Source organism: Jaculus jaculus, chromosome 1 (assembly GCF_020740685.1).
Source record: "Jaculus jaculus isolate mJacJac1 chromosome 1, mJacJac1.mat.Y.cur, whole genome shotgun sequence".
In the NCBI taxonomy this organism is placed as follows: domain Eukaryota; kingdom Metazoa; phylum Chordata; class Mammalia; order Rodentia; family Dipodidae; genus Jaculus; species Jaculus jaculus.
In genome coordinates this window covers 308,256,605-308,276,180 of record NC_059102.1, presented here as the reverse complement: position 1 = coordinate 308,276,180, position 19,576 = coordinate 308,256,605, and the positions used below count along the sequence as shown (strand labels likewise).

Here is a 19,576-nt window from a genome sequence, read left to right as displayed (position 1 = left end):
AATTTTCTTGTTTGTGGAGTGAATGAAGACCTAATAAGCCATAAGTCTTTTATTGGTCGGTCTAATGACTTCATTGAAAGAAAAGAAGCAAACTAATAAATGGGAAAAGTAGACTAAGGTTTGGGACAATGAAACAAAACTCAAGTATTAATCTCAGCACTCGGGAGGCAGAGGTAGGAGGATCACTGTGAGTTCGAGGCCACCCTGAGACGACATAGTTAATTCCAGGTCAGCCTGGACCAGAATGAGACCCTACCTCGAAAAACCAAAAGAAGCAAAAACAAACAAACAAACAAACAAAAACCAAGTATGACATGAAAGGCACAGGCAATGAGACAGAAATACCTGGTCATCTCTTTAAGTCTCTCCCTCACAAAGTGAGTAAAGTCATGATGAGGTGAAGGAAGGCAGCCATCTCTACAGCTTCTCACTCATGTTTCGCGGTGAGAAGAACCTTGTAGAACATCTAATCTAATATCCTCTTACAGCACAGGAGAAACTACAACCTTGCCTGGCGCAAGTAACTCCTCACAAGGGCCTTGCAGTGACTTTGAAGCCAAGACCCCTGAATGAAACCATCAAATACCCAGAAGCTATGATGACGTATACAGTAAAACAAAACTCAACTTTTGTCGTTTTTGTTGTGAGAGTATGAGGAACATTTAGTCCTAAGCAAAGCTGGACTCTAAGTAACACAAAGTTAGTTAATTTTTTTTAAAAGGACAATTTGTCTCTGTCCCGGGCTCCATTAACAAAAGTCTCAGCTGCCTAGCTCCTAGGTTTTGCAGTCTGCACAGCCAGTGGAGGGTGTCTCTGAGTCTCCCAGGCCCACAACAGTCAAGTGGATTTGTGAAGGAATAGTGAGGCCCAAGAGGAAGTGCTTCAAGGGTCAGAAGGCAGGGAAGGCTCTCCCCGAAGCCCACCCCCACCCCCAGGGCAGAGCAAGTCTTCAGAACACTTAACTTTCCCAGCTGCCTACAAGGAGGCATCCATCCTATGACCGGGGACTGGACACTCCAGCCTGGACCATGTGATTCCCCTCTGTGGGAAATGAGCTACGCCCACTCTTCCTCAGTAGGCTCAAGGAAGCCTCCACACAAGCTGTGGCTATTCTGCCTGGAACTGGCATCTCAGCAAAGCCCAAAGACAAAGATGGGTCACACCAGATCAGAAGCGCCCATGGCCATCCCCAGTCTACCCAAAGCTGCTGCCAAAGTGACAGACAGTGATGAAAATGGACCAATGGTCTGTCTAGGATTCCAGGCTCAGATGAAGAGAAGCCCTTCGCAAATTGCTGTAGACACTCAGCACCTCCCCTCTCCTGTCACAGGCGCCATGTCACAGCCTAACGGGTGGCAACCCACTGTCTCCTCCGAGGTCCTTCCTCATCTCACCCATGGCACACCATCCTTCCAACTGCTCAGATCCTAAGCTGTGGAGTCACTCCTGACTCCTCACATCCTCTCACACCCCAAATCTGGTCCACTCTCAAATCTTCTAGCTATAGATGTGAAACGCTTATAGAATTCAGCCTTGTCTCACTATCTCTCCTCAGCTACCAATCTGGTCCAGGCTGCCTCATGTGCTTCCTACACTATTAAAATAGCATCCCATTAGTCTACTTGCTACTGCCCTTTCTCCCACGTTCAACTCGGCAAGCAGAGTAGTCCTGTTAAAACAGAGGTTAGGGCTGGAGAGATGGCTTAGCGGTTAGGCGCTTGCCTGTGAAGCCTAAGGACCCCGGTTCGAGGATCGGTTCCCCATGTCCCACGTTAGCCAGATGCACAAGGGGGTGCACGTGTCTGGAGTTCGTTTGCAGTGGCTGGAAGCCCTGGCGTGCCCATTCTTTCTCTCTCTGCCTCTTTCTCTCTCTCTGTCTGTTGCTCTCAAATAAATAAATAAAATAAACAAAAAAATTAAAAAAAAAAAAAAAGGACAGACTTTAAGCCAGGCGTGGTGGCACACCTTTAATCCCAGTACTTGGGAGGCAGTGGTAGGAGGACTGCCGTGAGTTTGAGGCCACCCTGAGATAACCTAGTGAATTCCAGGTCAGCCTGGGCCAGAGTGAGACCCTACCTCGGAAAAAAAAAGAGAGAGAGAGACTTAGCTGTGGCCTTTACTCTTCTAGTTGTTTTTTTTTTTTTTTTTTTTTGGTTTTGTTTTAGTTTGTTTTCAAGGTAGGGTCTCGGTAGCTCAGGCTGACCTGAAATTCACTATGCAGTATGACCTTGAACTCATGGCAGTCCTCCTACCTGAGCCTCCCAAGTGTTGGGACTAAAAGCGTGCACCACCACGCCTAGCCTATTCTTCCAGTTTCTTTAATGGAACTCAAACCTAATGCTTACAGCAGGAAAGCATCTTGTTTTGAGCATACAGTGAAAGTTCCATGAAATGTGGAGCAGAATGTCTACACACCTAGGTCACCTCATGAGCAAGCCACTGCATCTGACCACAGCTGGTCAACCCTTCTCAGTTACATTCCAGTGGTAAAGCTTCCTCCACGTGCTGAGAAAAGCAGTTCAACTTAATACACGGGTCAAGAGTAAGAACAGAAATGCCATGTGCATTCGACAGCTGGCAAGAACTCATTCTCCTTCCATCCATCCTGTCCCATTCTCTTCAACCCCTAGTGCAAAAGATCCCACAAGCTTAACTTCCACACCCTTTCCCATGGTAACAGTAAATAACACATGAAGAACGAAAGAGCCTCCAGAAACAATTTCTTCAAAACTGCACTAAAAATGAGCCAATCCTCTGGAAATGCCACATTCTGGACAGCTATGCTTTCAGAATTGGTGGGATTTTTCCACATTTAAACCTTTCATAAAATGCCTTACAGCAAAATACATAAAAATCTATAACTGGGCTGGAGAGATGGCTTAGTGGTTATGGCACTTGCTTGCAAAGCCTAAGGACCCAGGTTTGATTCCCCAGTACCCATGTAAAGCTAGATACACAGGGTGGCACATGCATCTGGAGTTTGTTTGCAGTGGCTAAAATCCCTGGCACACCCATATAGTCTCCTTCTCCTCTCTCTCCCTCTCTTTCTTTTCCTCTTTCTATCTCCTTCTCCCTCTCTCTCAAATAAACAAATATTTTTTTTAAAAAATCTGTAATATGAGCTGGGAGTGGTGGCGCATGCCTTTAATCCCAGCACTCAGGAGACAGAGGTAGGAGGACTGCCATGAGTTCAAGGCCACCCTGAGACTACAGAGGGATTTCCAGGTCAGCCTGAGCTAGAGTGAAACCCTACCTCGAAAAAGCAAAAAAAAACAAAACAAAACAAAAAACTATAATACACCTGGCTATATTTTAAAACAAAATGTGTGAGACAAAAAACTTCTGAACAAGCCAGGTGTGGCGGCACACACCTTTAATCCCAGCACTCAGGAGGCAGAAGTAGGAGGATCGCTGAGTTCGAGGCTACCCTGAGACTACATAGTGAATTCCAGGTCAGCTTGAGCTAGAGTGAGACCCTACCAAGAAACAAACAAACAAAAAACAAAAAAACTTTATAACAATTAAAGGTCATTAAATCCCCAAGATACATACACCTCAGAAATCAATCCTAATTCTCTGATGTTCTTTTGAAACCTCAAAGAGAACTAGCTTGTCCACAAATCCTCAGCTAGTGGGTTATGACAGGAGGGCATTATTGCATGATCTGAAACAGTGATTCCCAAAGCTGATAAAAGCAGTGTCCTTTCCTCTAACACCAAATGGGTCTTGAATGATCTTTTTCTAGGCTTTGATTTTTATCTTCTCTGCATGTGAAGGCCATTGGAACTGTAAAGGGAAACTGAGGGAGATTCGCGTAAACCCATCTGGAAAGTAAAGTATCCTCCCCAAACTAAAAACTACTGGGCTGGAGAAATGGCTTAGCGGTTAAGGCACTGGCCGGCAAAGCCAAAGGACACAGATTCAATTCCTCAGTACCCACATAAAGCCAGATGCACAAGGTGGCGCATGCCTCTGATGTTTGTTTGTAGCAGCTAGAGGCCTGGGCATACCCATTTTCTCTCTACCTGACTCTCTCTCAAATATTTCTTTCTTTTTTTTTTTTTAAGAAACCCAAAATACAGTTTATTTACTAATGGCAAGTCTGACCATCCATCGGATTTAAGATAGAATTTATTCTGATATGGAAGGTGCAATTAGCACTTCTGGTTCAGGCCTATATACCAGGTTTAGTAGGCAGGTACTGACCTGGTGTAATCCCAGTTACCTTTTGGGATGATTTTGGTCTCAGTTATGCCTGGGTCCCGCTGTTGGTTCAAGTAGGAGTGGCCGGGTCCCTGGACCGCTACTCTGTTTGCTGGAGCTGGGCACTGGCAGTGGGAGAGGGTCCCCACGGCCCCACAGACCTGCTGGAGCCGCTTCTGCCAGCCTGTGTGGGCTCTGGATCTCTCCTCTGCTGTCATTTCAGTTGCCTATACAGTTCACTTTTTAGTAAAAGTGTGTATTTTGCTTTTTTTTTTCTTTTTTGGCTTTTTCCCCCCCAAGCTACTTTGGCGTGGTACCTACGCTGGCATCTTAACCGGAAGTCCCTAAATTCATTTCTTTAATAGAAATCTCCCCCAACAAATTTCTAGCTCATTGTTTTTTTAAAAGTATATTTTATTTATTTATTTGAGAGAGGGAAAGAGACACAGAGGGAGAGAATGGATGCGCCAGGGCCTCCAGCCACTGCAAATGTACATTAGATATATGTGCCACCCTGCGCATCTGGTTTACTTGGGTCCTGGAGAATTGAACCGGGAATCTTTGGCTTTGCAAGCAAACACCTTATCTGCTAATCCATCTCTCTAGCCCCTAGCTCATTCCTTTTTTATGACCACTCTCTTTTTGTTCCTCATGTGAGTAATACCATTTGCTGTCTTTCTCATTTCATTACATTTTCCCCTCATTATCTTCTATTCAAGTCATATTTTCCCTTTCAAAATTTTTCATTGCTGGGCTGGAGAGATGCTTAGCAGTTAAATGCTTGCCTGTGAAGCCTAAGGACCCCAGTTCGAACCTTGTTTCCCCAGGACCCATGTTAGCCAGATGCACAAGGGGGCACAGGCATCTGGAGTTTGTTTGCAGTGGCTAGAGGCTCTGGCGAGCCTTTTTTTTTTAATTTTTTAAATTTTTATTAGCATTTTCCATGATTATAAAAAAAATCCCATGGTAATTCCCTCCCTCCCCCACCCCCCACACTTTCCCCTTTGAAATGTTTGTTTGTAGCAGCTAGAGGCCTGGGCACACCCATTTTCTCTCTATCTGACTCTCTCTCAAATATTTCTTTAAAAAACTTGTACTATGAGAAGATAGGTGTATGTGAAAAGACAACTCACATGTAAAGCTGTAGATAATGAAGACTGCTCATAGTAAGATAGTAATAATAATAGTAAACATAATCAACGTGCAGTTTCCCTGCAAGCTCATTAAAAGTACATGTAAGGTGTGAGTTTACATTCTGAGGGAGGGCTTCCATGCAAACGTCTGTGGTACACACTGCCACACAGTCACTTCCTCCTGTGCCTGTAAGGACTAGTTTTCTCCTTGACACTTCAAGGATAAATGGTGTGGCTCAAGTTGGCATGTTCCAGATACACAGGGACCTTTGAACCAGTCCAGAGCTCAGAATCTGGCTTTAAATTTTTTTTTTTTTTTTTTTTTTTTTTTTTTTGCTTGTTTTATGAAGCAGGGTCTCCCTCTAGCCCAGGCTGACCTGGAACTTACTTGCAGCCCAGGTAGGCCTTGAACGCAATCCAGCCTCCCTCCTGAGTGCTGGGATTATAGGTATCAGCCACCATGCCCAGCTTCCATTAATAATTTTTTAAAATATTCATTTATTTGAGAGAGAGAGAAAAAAAAGAGGGAGAGAGAGGCAGACAGGGTGAAAGAATTGGCGTGATAGGGCCTCTAGCCACTGCAAACGAATTCCAGACGCATGAACCACCTTGTGTATGTGGCTTACACAGGTACTGGGGAATCCAACCTGGATCCTTAGGCTTCATAGGCAAGCACCTTAACCACTAACCCATCTCTCCAGTCTGACTTTAATAATTTTTAAACAATATATTGGAAACTGCTGAATTTAGAGGCACATTGTTAAGTGCCACTGGACTTTACACCACCAGAAAGGTAGGTATATAAGTAAGTTCATTTACAGTGAACAACTTTCACTAGAATGTTCCAAAAGACCAAGTCTGGAAAATACAAGCTTCCTGCAGAGACCACAGGGTCTATGTAGAAGATCTCTGCATAGGCCTGCATAAGGAAGAATGTTACTATTTCTTGGCTGCTATTCTTCCCTTTATTTTCATTTCCTCTATAAATTATCCTACCCCATAGCCTCAGAGTCAACCATTCCTTATGAGTGGTGGTCCCTCTAGGAGGTCTTCCTAACTAATACCCCATGCACTGTCTTAAGACCAAATATCTGATGTTATAGATGCTTTTGTAGCCAAGAAAATTCAAACTCATATTTCACCATTATTAATTCATAGTAGCCCCTTTTGTACTGAGGCATTTCCTCCAATTGAAGGGATATTTAAAGGGCAGGAGAAGATCCACACAGGCTGGGAAAGCCATTCCCCTACCCCAGGCCATGTACCTCCTGGTTAGCTAACTGCTGAAGAAGCCTTTCTAGAGCATTCCATCCCCCACTATGGGCTTCACTATTACCATTCCAAGCTATCTACAGTTTAGCACGTGAGTTATCTTTTCTTGTATGCGTGTCTCCTCATAGCACAAGTTTTTATTCTAGGTGAGGGTGTTTTCCTTTCCAGATGGCTTCCTCAGTTTTCCCTTTGAGTTTCCAATAGCCTCTGCTTGCAGAAAAGATAGAAATCATATAATTGGGTTGGGGAGATGGCTCAGAGGTCAAAGGTGCTTGCTTGCAAAGCCTGTCGGCCAGGGTTTGATTCCCCAGCACCCATGTAAATACATTAGATGCACAAAGTGGTGCATGCATCTGGAGTTTGTTTATAGCAGCAAGAGGCCCTGGTATACCCATGCAAATACATAAATAATGTATGTGAGAGAGCAAAAGCAAGTGTGTGTGAGAGAGAGAGAAATAGAGAGAAAGAGAATTGGTGCGCCAGGGCCTCCAGCCACTATAATTGAACTCCAGACATGTGCACATGTGCAAGCTTGCGTCACCTTGTGTGTCTGGCTTGACATAGGATCTGAAGAGTCGAACATGAGTTCTTAGGCTTTGCAGGAAGTGCCTTTATTGCTAAGCCATCTCTCCAGCCCCATATTTTTTTTTTTAATTTTATATTCTTCCTAAGCACTTTCTTATGGTTTGAATAGGAAGTATCTGCTTAAAAGGTTCATGTGTTGCAGACTTGGTCCTCAGTGCAATGTTCACATGTGGGGCTTTGGTGAAGAGATCACAAGGGCACTGAGGTAATCAATGGATTCATCTACTGGTGAATTCATAACTGAATGGACATTTGGTGGTGGTGAAAGCTGTGAACTGGATTCATCATTGAATGGACATCGGATAGTGGTGGAAATTGTGGCCAGTGGAGCCTGGCTGGAGGAAGTGGATCACTGGGAACATTCCTTTGAATATTCCTAGTTTGTTCTTTCTCTCCTTCCATCCCTCTCCTTCCAACCCCCCTTTTTTTTCTCCTCCTCCTTTTCTCTCCTTCCCCCAGGAGATAAGCAGCTCAGACCCACTGTAACTCTCCACCATAAAGCTCTACCTCACCATAGGCCCAGAAACAACAGAACCAGCCTCCCATAGACTACTATCTCTGAGACATGAGCCAAAATAAACCATTCCTCCTTAAGCTGCTATCTCAGGCATTTGTCATAACAAAGGAAAGCTGGCCCACACTGACATCCACTTAGACCTGGTGGTCAAAAGAAGAACCTAAGTTTTGGAACTTTTACCAAACCTAGGTTTGAATTCCATGTGACCTTGACTTTGAGGCCTTTCTGAGCCTCAATTTCTCCATGAGGAAAAGGAATCTATTTCTTACGATTGTCAAGAGGGAGAGCTGAAGTAATATGAATAAGAACAGTTAAGAGAATGGCTGTCAAGATAAACCTTAAAATGTAGTTGAGGGCTGGAGAGATGGCTCAGCAGTTAAGGTGCTTGCCTGAAAAAACCAAAGGACCCAGGTTTGACTCTCCAGGACCCATGTAGGCCAGATGCACAAGGAGGCGCACACATCTGGAGTTCGTTTGCAGTGGCGGGAGGCCCTGGTGTGTCCATCCTCTCTCTCAGTCTCTCAAATAAATAAAAATAAAATATTTAAAATGTATTTGAGTTTAGACATGAAAGACTCAATCTTCCCCTTCAGATTTAATGAAAGCCAGATGAGTTTCAGTTAAGCACTTAACAAGATGAAATGGATGTGCTGCAAGAGAATGCAAAAGGGAAGCTTCCCAGGCTCATCGGGGATTCCAGACCCCAAGACAGAATCTAAGAAAGTATTTTATCTCTATGCTGTGTAACCAAGTGATTGTGCACCTAGGTCCGAGCTCAGTCAGGGTCAGAGACACCAGGAGCCAGCTGACTGAGAAATAAGACATTTAAATTTACCTCCACCTGTGACTGTGGAAGCTGATGTCTCCTACTTTCTTTGGTTCTCCCCTACAAGAACAAACTTCAAAGCCGGGCGTGGTGGCGCACGCCTTTAATCCCAGCACTCGGGAGGCAGAGGTAGGAGGATCGCCATGAGTTCGAGGCCACCCTGAGGCTACATAGTGAATTCCAGGTCAGCCTGAGCCAGAGTGAGACCCTACCTTGAAAAACCAAAAAAAAAAAAAAAAAAAGAACAAACTTCACCAAGCATTGTGGCACATACCTTTAATCCCAGCACTTAGGAGGCAGAGGTAGGAGGATTTCTATGAGTCTGAGGCCAACCTGGGACTACAGAGTATAGAGTTCCAGGTCAGACTGGCTAGAGTGAGAGTCTACCTCAAAAACAAACAACAAAAACAGCTGGGAGGGAGTTAATATGATGGAAAATGGAATTTTAAATGGGAAAGTGTGGGGGTGGGGAGGGAGGGAATTACCATGGGATATATTTTATAATCATGGAAAATGTTAATAAAAATTTAAAAAAAAAAAACAGCTGGGAGTGGTGGTACATGCCTTTAATCTGAGCACTTGGAAGGCAGAGGTAGGAGGATTGCTGTGAGTTCGAGGCTACCCTGAGACTCCATAGTGAATTCCAGGTCAGCCTGAGCTAGAGTGAGACACCACCTTGAAAAAACAAAAAACAAACAAACAGAAAGAACAATGTGTGTGTGTGTGTGTGTGTGTGTGTGTGTGTGTGTGTGTAGATGTGTGTGTCTCATGCCCGTATAAGCAGAGGCTACAGGAGAATACCAAGTGTCCTCCACTCCAACATTCATCTACATTTTTCCTTGAGATGGAGTCTCTCATTAATCCCAGAACTTACCATATTCACAAACCCCAGAAATTCTCGTGTCTCCACTCTCCACAAGCCAGGGATGACAGACATGCGGGCCATGACCAGCTGAGAGATAGAACTCAGGCAGTCTCAGGCCCCATTAACCCTGAATCATCTTTCCAGCCTTTAAACTTCAAGTGATGTTAGTGGAGAGAATTAGGATATTAGGATGCCTGGGGAGAGAGACTAATAAGTCTCTAGATAATAGTCCAATTCAATTGCTACCTCAAGGGGAGGTGATTTACAACCCTGCACAGGGGTCATCAGGAACTGCATTGTTGAGGGTGGAGGGGGTGAGGTTTGCTACTGGCATCTAAGAGGAGGGATGCTGCTCAACGTCCTACAGGTAGAACAGCCTCCATGACAAAGAACAGGCAGTCTGCTCTCTCTGTGTCTGTCTTTAATAGACAGATAAAATAAATTTAAAAATATTTTATTTATTTACAACGAGAAAGAGAGAGAGAGAGAGAATGGGTGTGCCAGGGCCTCTAGTCACTGCAAACGAACTCCAGACACATGTGCCACCTTGTGCATCTGGGACCTGGAGAATCAAACCTAGGTCCTTAGGCTTTATAGGCAAGTGCCTTCACCACTAAGTCATCTCTCCAGCCCCATATGTGTGCGTGTGTGTGTGTGTGTGTATGTACATATATACGTATATTTTGTTGTTGTTGTTGTTTTTCGAGGTAGGGTCTCACTCTTGTCCAGGCTGACCTGGAATTCACTATGGAGTCTCAGGGTGGCCTCGAACTCACGGCAATCCTCCTACCTCTACCTCCCGAGTGCTGGGATTAAAGGCATGCGCCACCATGCCCGGCCAAAATATATTTTTTTAATTCCAACATTTTAGAGCTAAAAAAAAAAAAAAAGGCCTTCCAGGCAACTCACCATACTGGCGTCACTTTGCAGTTGATGGAACTGAAGAGGTGAAGAGCACCACCCGTAGCCACTGCCTAGTTATGGGCAAAGCACTGACTGCCCTGCCCTCGCTAGACTCTGCTTACCTGACCAGCCCCAGAGCTGCAGTGGGGAATGTAGAGACTGGCAGGGAGAGGAACCCATTAGAAGATAGTCATAGCCAAGTGCAGATTAAAACACTGTGCTTGGAGAAAAGTCACCAATGAACTGCTCAGCGAATCCAGCAGGCCCTCTTGAGCTTTCTGCAGCATTGAGCACCTCAGACTGCTAGGATTATTTTTCTGATTCCTCCTTCCCTTGGTTTTCCTGGTCCTGTTTCCCCTTTCCTTCAATCCCCTCCCAGTCTGGTTTATTCTCTAATCTTCCTACCTCGTGTGCTGCTTCCCAAGATGCTCTCTCTCAGCAGAGCTCTCTTGCTTGCTTGCCCACAGTGGAAATCAACTGTAGCCTCCTCAACCCCTTCCCTGTGCCCCTGCATGTCCCCTGGACAACCACCCTGTTGGTACTCCCACACGACCTCATGACCTACGCCTCTCCACTTAGCAACTGACAAAGACAGAGCTTACAGACCTAAGTGTGACTATTGCTTGGAGGGCTGAAAAAAGCCCCTCTGGCCACTGGGTTTGAGCCTGAGCTCACTAGGGGACAGCCTGAATTCACCCAGGCCACCGAAGGGGACCTCAGCAGGCAGAAAGGATATGACAAAAGGAAGTAAGAAAAATGAACCCTAAACCCATGCCAAAATCCAAAATTCTTCTTGAAGTTTTAATGTTTAATTTTTATTTTTTTAGACAGGGTCTTGGGTAGCCCAGATTGGCCTTGACCTTACTATATAGCCAAAGACAACCTTGAACTTCTTTTTTTTATTATTTTCTAAGGTAGGGTCTCACTTTAGTTCAGGCTGACCTGGAATTCACTGTGTAGTCTCAGGGTGGCCTTGAACTCATGGTGATCTTCCTACCTCTGCCTCCCAAGTGCTGGGATTAAAGGTGTGCACCACCATGCTCAGCTTAACCTTGAACTTCTGATGTTCTTGCTTCCACTTCCGGAGTGATAAAATTACAGGTATGCATTACCACACTTAGTTTATGGGATGCTGGGGCTCAAACCTGGGGCTTTGTATATGCTAGGCAAGCGCTCTACCAACTGAGCTATGTCTCCAGCCCCACTCTTGAAATATTTCAAGGTAGGGTCTCACTCTAGCCCAGGCTGACCTGGAATTCACTAAATAGTTTCACAGGGGTCTTGAACTCACAGTGATCCTCCTACCTCTGCCTCCCAAGTGCTGGGATTGAAGGCATGCACTACCATGTCCAGCTTAAACTTTTTAATTATTAGACAGCACTTTTCCTTTTTCCTTAAACCAACTTGAATTGGATTTTCCACTATTTGCCAAAGAAAGGGCCCTTTTGGAAAACTCATCTCTCCATATGCTCCCTCTCTATGCCCACTTAACCTCCAATGATTCCAAACTTCCCATTTATAGCCTATCAACAGAATCATGTCCATCCAAGTAGTAAAGGTTTTCTCCCGTGTAAAAGGTGCCTCATTTACAACATGCACAAAATGGAATTTATCATCTCTGTCCCCACCATCCTGATACACTATGCTATGCATGCTTCTATCCCATATGAAAGAACACCATCCACATAGGACATCGTGGACTGCTCTTGCCAGACAAACCTGATGGGTCTAAGTCTCTGACTGGTACTTTCTGACTTGGATCAGTTTATGAACATGCCTGAGCCTTGGATTTCCATATAGACTCACCAGGTGTTCAGAGCAATCAATGTTGGTCTGGTCCATCCCCTATTTGTGCTTCATTAAATTAACCCAAAACTTCATCACAGCTGTCATTCCTCAGGCTCAGAGTCCCCCTCTTCCCTCTAGATCACTACTAGACATTTCTATCTCATCATCTTATCTTTAATCTCGCCCCCATTTCAATCTGTTCTCCCCACTCTGCCAGACTGATGGTTCCCTACACAGGCCTGATCATGCCATGTGATTCCCACACCTGCATAATTTATTCACTGGCAGATGCCCTCCACCTCTGCTACGCCCAGTCACTCCCAGCTCTCCAGATACTCACGGCTGCTCTGCACCTCTATGACTGCACATTGTTCCCACTGCCCACCACACCCTTGCTCCTGCTCTGCCTGCTGAGAAAGCAGATCCTTAAGACCTGGTGAAAAACAGCCCCATAAAAGTTGAAGAAAATATAGATGGGCCAAAGACGCTCATAGGCAGATGTAACCCCTGACTGCCAGATCACAAGGAGGAAGGGGAAAGCATATTTTCATAGGTGTGGTTATTTGTTTATTTAGTAGAAATGGATCCCAAGGCCTCCAGCATGCTAAGCAAGTGCTCTACCACTAAGCTATACCCACAGTTCTAGAACACTTTTTTTTGTTTGTTTGTTTGTTTGTTTTTTTTGTTTTTCGAGGTAGGGTCTCACTCTGGTCCAGGCTGACCTGGAATTAACTCTGTTATCTCAGGGTGGCCTTGAACTCATGGCAATCCTCATACCTCTGCCTCCCGAGTGCTGGGATTAAAGGCGTGCGCCACCACGCCCGGCTAGAACACTTTTTTTGTTTGTTTTTTTGAGGTAGGATCTCACTCTAGCCCAGGCTGACCTGGAATTCACTATGTAGTTTCAGGATGGCCTCAAACTCATGGCAATCCTCCTACCTCTGCCTCCTGAGTGCTGGGATTAAAGGTATGTGCCACCACGACCAGCTCCTAGAACATTTTTTGAATGAAAAAAAAAAGCATCAGAAGAATGGAGAGGAAAAATATGGAAGATTTAATCTTGAAATAGGACAAGACTGCCTAAAAACAAGACAGAAATCTTGAATCCACAAGGAAAAATGACATCAATGTAACTTCACAAAAGTTAAATACTTCTGCACAATGCAGGGCACAAGAGGCAAAGTTGGAAAAGATATAAAAGGGAAGATGCTTGCCTTGTAACAGAAGTCCAGAATTTAGGAAAAACTTCCTAAATTTATAGAACACAATTCAATTGAAAAATTGGCAAAGGATTTCACAAAGCAGTTCCAAGAAGTATAAACTAATTTAAAAAATCTTAATGGTAAACTTGAAAGAATAAATTAACATTTGAAATACACATAACTAATATGGAATGTTCTCCAAGATCTAGCATCAACTTTTAAATGCCATATGCAGAAGATGTAATAAAGCATCCTACCATATTTGTTTTTGAATAGATATATGTGTGTAGGTAGGTATGTGGAATCTGTCTGGAAGAATAGACAAAAAAAATCTAGCAAAATTAGTTTTATATCAAAAAAGGAAATAGCCGAGCATGGTGGATCATGTCTTTAAACCCAGCATTCAGTAGGCAGAGGTAGGAAGATCACCATGAGTTCAAGGCCACCCTGAGACTACATAGTGAATTCCAGGTAGCCTGGGCTAGAGTGAGACCCTACCTCAAAAAAAAAAGAAATAAAAAAGAAAGAAAGGAAAGGAAAGAAAACAGAAGAGGGCTGAGGAGATGGCTTTGTGGTTAAAGTGCTTGGCATGTAAGCATGAGTACCTGAGTTCAGAGCCTCAGAGCCCACATTGAAGCAAGAAGTTTCTATGGTCCAGTGCACCTACTACAGATGGGAGGTGGCCACAGGAGAACTTCGCAGAGACTCGCAGACCAGCCAGCTTGGCAAGAGGAACAGTGCGCACTCAGAGACCCTGCCTCAAAAGACCAGAAAGTTGTCTTCTGACCTCCACACATTTGGTGGCACACATGTCCCCACAGTACCACACATGAACAGGCACTCATACATGTACACATCATAGCACAGACATACATACATACACACAAAAGGAAACAGAAGGCTGGATAACATGAGTGGGAAAGGACTATATAACTTTAACTATTATTGCTTTTGAATATTGTAACTTTTCAACAGTTTCTTAGACTCCAGTAAACAAAAGAAAAATCTGCTATATAATTAGAATGTGTATTGTCTTTGATTCAGAAAGTTCCACTTTTAGGAATAACTTTTATCCAGAAATATGCTACATGTACATAGATAAGTTAAATTGGAAACAATCTAAAAGTCCAGCAACAGGGAACTATTTAAATAAACTATAGTGAATCTGTACTATGAAATACTACGCAATTGTGTAAAAGAATGGGGCTGGTTAGATTCCCCATGACCCATGTAAGCCAGATGCACAAGGTGGTGCACGCATCTGGAGTTCGTTTGCGGTGGCTGGAGGCCCTGGTGCATACATTCTCTCTATCTGCTTCTCTTGTTGTCTTTCTCCAGTAAATAAATAAATAAAATATTTTTTAAAAAAGATAAAGCATACCTATTATCCATATTGAAGGAACTTTTAAGTTTTTTTAAACAAATTATACTCTTTTATTCCCTTTTTCCTGTTCCCATTTCTCTGTGGCCCTCTTCTGTGGAGTTATGTGATTTACTAAGTCATACTGTTAAACAAAAGTAAATCACAGAGATTACACACATGCCCTCCACTTATATATTTTCTCCAAGTATATTCAACATACTCATGTTGATCCAAAAGTAAGAATGCAAATATTATTTCATCATATAGTTTTTTAAATATTTATATTTAATTATTTATTTGCAAGCAAAAAGAGAGAGAGAGAGAAGAGAGACAGAAAGAGAAAGAATGGGCATGCCAGGGCCTGTAACCACTGCAAACAAACTCTAGATGCATGAGCCCCTTGTGCATCTGGCTTAGGTGGGTCCTGGGAAATCAAACCTGGGTCCTTTGGCTTCCCAGGCAAATGCCTTAACCGCGAAGCCATCTCTCCAGCCCTCATCATATAGTTGTTTTTTTTTTTAATTGTTTTTGTTTTTGGAGGTAGGGTCTCACTCTGGCCCAAACTGACCTGGAATTCACTATGTAGTCTCAGGGTAGCTTTGAACTCACAGCGATCCTCCTACCTCTGCCTCCCAAGTGCTGGGATTAAAGGTATGTGCCTCCATGCCTGGCCTTTCACGATTTTTTGGTATTGCAGTATAAGATATGATAAAATAAGCCTGGCATGGTAATGCATGCCTTTAATCCCAGCACTCAGGAGGCAGAGGTTGGAGGACTGCCATGAGTTCAAGGCCACCCTGAGACTACATAGTGAATTCCAGGTCAGCCTGGGCTGAAGCAAGACACTACCTTGAAAAACTAAAAGAAAAAAAAGGGTCTAGAAATAAATACACTTATCATGGTTACCTCAGAGATGGGAGAGGGAATAGGGCAACCATAACTTGAGTATAATATATATATATTATATATATATATTATATATGATATATATATAATATATATAATATATATAATATATATTATAATATATATAATAATATAATATATATATATATCAAGCCAAAATAAAATTGCAAATATGCCTTATCATGTTTTATTCATGCGTCTGGAGTTCATTTGCAGTGGCTAGAGGCCCTGACACACCCATTCTCAGTCTCCCTCTCTCTCTCTCTCCCCCTCCCTACTTCCCTCATAAATAAATAAAAAATTTTAATGTTTTGAATTAAGTGCCATATTTAAAAATGGACTTGTTTTGTAAAAATTTACAGCTTCACCTGGCATCACCGTGAGTTCGAGGCCAGCCTGGGACTACAGAGTGAGTTCCAGGTCAACCTGGGCTAAAGTGAGATCCTACCTCAAACAAACATTTACAGCCTCCACAAAGCATCCATCAGACAATAGTGTGTAGAATGGAGCCTTGTGGTGGTGCCTGCACTTGCTTCCATGTAGAGGGAGCAAGCAGTGTTCTCCACACAACCCCACCCAGTCCTTCCATCCACTTCCCTTTGCACTCTGACTTCCCCAATAGCCCTGAGCTAGCATGTTTGTCCACTGAAGGGCACCTCCTTCTACTAGCAATTAGGTGAGATCCAGTTTAGCCATTCTATCTTCCACAGACCCCAGGGCGCACACACATCCTTTTGGCCACTCCCTCATTCTCTCAGAGAATTCTCAGTGCATATGCAACATTAACAGACATATATGGTGACCCTAGGCTTGGAAATAATTCCAAAATTCCAAACAGGTTTCTTTCTAAGGGAGTTTCTTTTTGTTTGTTTTGTTTTTCGAGGTGGCGTCTCACTCTACTCCAGGCTGGGTGGTCTGAGGGAGTTTCTATGCTCACTAGTATCTATGGCAGAGGAGCTGAAGGGCAAGGAGAGGTCCTGAGTCAAGGACCCTCATGCACACAACATTGCCAAAAGACCTGAGTTCGATTCCGGCTACTTCTTAGCTCTGGAGTTTCAGTTTCCTCACCCATCAAGGGGCACAATAATTGCACTTCACAAGGTTGTCATGTGAATGAATTTAAAAGGTGTATATGGGCTGGGTAGGGTAGCGCACGCCTTTAATCTCAGCACTGAGAAGGCAGAGGTAGGAGGATCACCATGAGTTCAAGGCCATCCTGAGACTACATAGTGAATTCCAGGTCAGCCTGAGCTAGAGAGAGACCCTACCTCGAAAAACAAGAGAACAAACAAAAAAAAAAAAAATTAAAGGTGTATATGAAAGTGCTGTCTGGCGTCCCTGAAGTATAAAATAAAATGGGCGTGGGCTGGGGCAGGAAGATGGGATCTGAAGAGAGTTGGATACAGAGCCCAGTCCTGTTCTTGATGACCTGAGGCCACGCCCCCTCCCATTGGGCCAGGAGGGCCTGAGAAAAATATGTTCACTTACTCAGTGGCTGAGGTTAAAAAAAAACATCGCATATACGAGGCTCCCGCAACTCAAAAAGTGGTCCAGCTCCTCTGGGAGAGAAAAGGCTGAGCTGCGCTCACGAATGAGCAGATGGCTGTACCCGGAAGAGGGACTGGGATTCCGGTGCTCCTGCAGCCTCCAGCACCTAAGACCTGATCGCCTGGTGTTACCAGTATCCCCCACTAGACAGATCAAAGAACTGGGGTCCTTTCCCTCCCAAACTGCCGCCACCTCCGTCCTTCACAGGGAGGTGGTCTGAATGACTGCTCTTGTAGACACTTTGCAAAAAAAGGATGAAAGGTACAATGATGATAGCAACGCCAGGCGGCACAGTTTCTGGTGAACAGACCGCTCGGAAGTGCGAAGGCTCCTTCCAGGCATCCAGCAGACGGACGCGCACCACATGCCTTTGTCCAAAAAGGATGCACCGGGGTTAAGCTCTGGCCCACACGAGTCGCCAAGAACTGGCCAAGCGCTGGGCCCCCACCCCACCCCACCCCACCCCGTCCCCGGGCTAAATGAATGTGGCCTTTCGCAGATCTGAGAGGCTAGGGCGCCCACCCGGCGACTTCTAGGCGCGGGGATGCGCCCCAGGCTCCAGGAAAAGAACGCCCGGGGAGGATGTTACTCACCTGGTCCTCAGAGATTCCAGCCAAGGGTCGCGGTGCCCGCGCCTCCCATCCCCACCCCAGGGCGGGCCGCAGGGGGCGCGGCCCGCATCCAGCTAAGTCCCAGAGGGCACGCACGGATGCTCCGGCTTCCCCGGGGCACCCGTGCCAACGGGGCCCGCGGCAGCCGGGCAGGATGAGGTGGGCTAGTCCCCGGCCCGGGCGGGAAGGGCGCGCCCTCGGGATGTGTCCACAAAAGAGCTCCGAAGCGAGGCGCCAAAGCCCGAGCCGCGGGGAGCGGAGCCGCGCCGTGGGGGTGGGGGGGGGGGATGCCGCCCTCTCCCCGCTCCCTCCCGGGGGTCCCGCCCGGGGCCTGCGCCCCTCGGCCCCCCGCCCCGTGCTCACCGAAGAGCCGCCGCCCCGGGCAGCTCAGGGCCCGGCCCGGGCCGCCGCTCCGCTTCCTCCCTCGCTCGCTCGCTCGCTCCCTCCCACCGCGCCGCGCTCCGGGACCGGAGGTTTCGGGTTTCAGCCGGCCGAGCCCCGCTTCGCTCCTCCCGCCCGCCCGCCCGCAGCACGCGGCCCCGCGGCCCGGCGCAGGCCGAGTAACTTCGCGGCGCTCGCGCTCCTCCTCGGCGCCCGGCGCCCGCCCCCTTCGCCGCCGCCCCGGGCCCCGCACCGCCCCGGCCCGGCCCGGCCCGCGCGCTCGCCCTCGCTCCCTCCCTCACGCCCCTTTCTGCGCATCCGCCTCCCTCGCGGCCCCGCCACTTCTCGCCCATTTCTTTCCACCATCCCCCCCCTCCCCCGGGCCTCGGCCGCTGCTCTTTGTCTCGTCTTCACCCACTTTCTCCTTGCAAACCTTCGTGGTCCCTCACTTGGGCCTGCCCTCTTCGCTTGCCAGCCTTTGGGACGCCCCTTCCCGCGACTCTGTCCATCGCACAAGTACTTTTGGATTCTTCCCGTCGGCTCCTCACCAACCCCAGGCTTCGCCCAGGACTCCTGGCATCCCACTTCTCTCCTGCTCACCTTTCCTTCATCCTACCGGACCGCTGTGGGCATCCGTCTTGTGCCTGCCCCAGGCACTATCGTGGACCTGGGGATGTCACGGTGAATAAATCACGCAGCCAGCCGGGTGAAGTGGACAGTGGATGGAACCAGACCTTTTGCAAGGCTGCTGCACTCCCTTTCAATCCCCCAAAGCAGCTAGCTATTAATATGATATTAAGATCTGGGCCTGGCCGCTGAGAGGAGCGGTCCTGCTCACTGCTCCCCCATTCCCTACTTGGCCCCAGCCTCCCACGTTGTCTAGGCAGCAAGCTTAAGAGGAAAAATTGAAGCTAGCGACGGAACTGCTAAGAAACAATTTTATAAAAGGAAAACAAGAAAAAATCGGCTGTGAAGTTATAACGCCCGGCTTGCTGAAGTTCAGCAAACAAAACCGATACTGTGCTTAGAACAGAATTACAATTCCTCTGAAATCCATCTGCTTTAATAAATGCATTAATTATTCCCTCGTCTACAGATTGCTGTCGTGGGAGCTGCCTACTTATTGTTAATAGGCACCATTTAGAACAAGAATTTACTATCTTCCACCTGCCAAACACCCACACTGCTTCAGGGACAAATGGGCTAATGAGGGATGGAAAAGTAAAGAAATGATTTACTATTCCTTACAGGAAGGTGCTTCATGTGGTCAAAACCTGGAAGCCCAGCTCTTCTCTCTCAGAGTCTGGCTCACCTAGCAAGCTAGACAGATTCCTGAAGCAGCTTAAAGTGGACTGTTCTCAAGAGTACTTTAGGCATTTGTTCCGAAATCACTGGTTATTGATTTAATTTGCACTGACTCAGACACCAGCTAAGCTCCCTGACCCTGGGGGAGTTAGCTAACCTTTTGACTGT

The 19,576-nt window shown here is 46.0% G+C and overlaps 1 protein-coding gene across 3 annotated transcripts in view; it reads right to left on the bottom strand.

Annotated features, from left to right (window-relative positions):
- The window catches only part of Gpr161 (G protein-coupled receptor 161), a 59,222-nt gene extending 40,262 nt beyond the window's left edge, over window positions 1-18,960 (bottom strand). The window contains exon 1 of one of the 3 annotated variants that reach the window (XM_045160782.1): window positions 18,704-18,960. The gene's annotated coding sequence lies outside the window, so the exon portion shown is untranslated. Of the gene's footprint in view, window positions 1-17,704; window positions 17,798-18,085; window positions 18,164-18,703 lie in introns of those variants that run through there. The other 2 variants (XM_045160788.1, XM_045160792.1) reach the window with 2 other exon arrangements.
- Window positions 18,961-19,576: the final 616 nt, after the last annotated feature.